At 37.8% G+C, this 1,180-nt stretch overlaps 1 protein-coding gene across 2 annotated transcripts in view; it reads left to right on the top strand.

Moving 5' to 3' along the window:
* Positions 1 to 1,180, top strand: part of LOC128881806 (uncharacterized) — a 14,841-nt gene that overhangs the window by 12,234 nt on the left and 1,427 nt on the right. The window lies entirely within an intron of this gene.

The raw sequence follows: 1,180 nt of genomic DNA on the forward strand, positions 1-1,180 counted from the left end.
AAATGCTCGCAAGGCACATTTGCAATTATCCTATTTTGCACAAGGATGTGCAGTCTATTTCCAATCAATTTACCCATGCTATTATCATGATATCAATGTTTGCAGGGCACGTCTGCAGTTATTCTATTTTCCACAAGTATCTGCAGTCTATTTGGAATGAATTGAATCATGCTATTACATTTATACAATAAACATATATAAATGTGACACATACAAATGTGAAACATATATAAATTTGATTATAATCAATTTACATGTGTATATATATATGTTATCATGTATAAATGTGATAGCATGATTTTAAATTGATTATAATTGAATTGGCAAGCCCACGATAATTTGTTCTGCATAAATATCCCCAGTCTATTTATTAAAGAGATTCCAAAGCGGTTTTCCAGCAACGTAGAAGCCTGAAAATATACCAGTGTTCGGGCTCCGCCTAGAAAGTGGCGCATAATTTACGCATCTATGCGCACTATGTTGGACAACCCTACCCTCCAAGGTCATCCCTCCTCTGTCCCTGCCTCTCTCCCGCGCCTTTTCCCTACGGGGCCCTTTTTTTTATGCTAGCTCGAATGGGATGGAAGAGTTTTTATAACGGCGTGTCCTTGGAGCCCCGACAATGCCGAGTTTCCTGCGAGGCACCTGTTCCGTCGCTGCTCTTTTCTTGCCGCGCCTAATGTGCACATTCGAGGCATTTCTTTTTACCTCTTCATCTATTTCTTCATCTCTCCTGCGAGTTGACGGCCAGAAATAGCCTCTGGACCGAACCGTAACGGAGCTTCCTTTGTAACGTCAGATGGGCCTGTGCGAAAGTTTCCAGTTTATTAATAATTTTTTAATTAAGAATCATTGATATTTTCTTTATATTTCAGCGATTCGTGTTGCATTTTGTACAATTTAAAAGTATAAATACGAGTATATATTGAGCCGAGTCTGCTGGTTATTTAATTTTATACTTGAGAATGATTTGTCAGTTCATAAAGATTAATACTAACAACAACAGGTCGATACAATAAATTCCTCGATATTCCTACATCTGGAAAATGGTATCGAGGCCATCCAAATAGATCCTAATCCCTCATATACCGTTCTAATCAAAATTTAACCAACTCAATCCTTACCTACATTCCAATTGCATCATTGCAATCTGAAATAAACAATGCATCATTCACAGAAG

Source organism: Hylaeus volcanicus, chromosome 9, assembly GCF_026283585.1.
Source record: "Hylaeus volcanicus isolate JK05 chromosome 9, UHH_iyHylVolc1.0_haploid, whole genome shotgun sequence".
In the NCBI taxonomy this organism is placed as follows: Eukaryota; Metazoa; Arthropoda; class Insecta; order Hymenoptera; family Colletidae; genus Hylaeus; species Hylaeus volcanicus.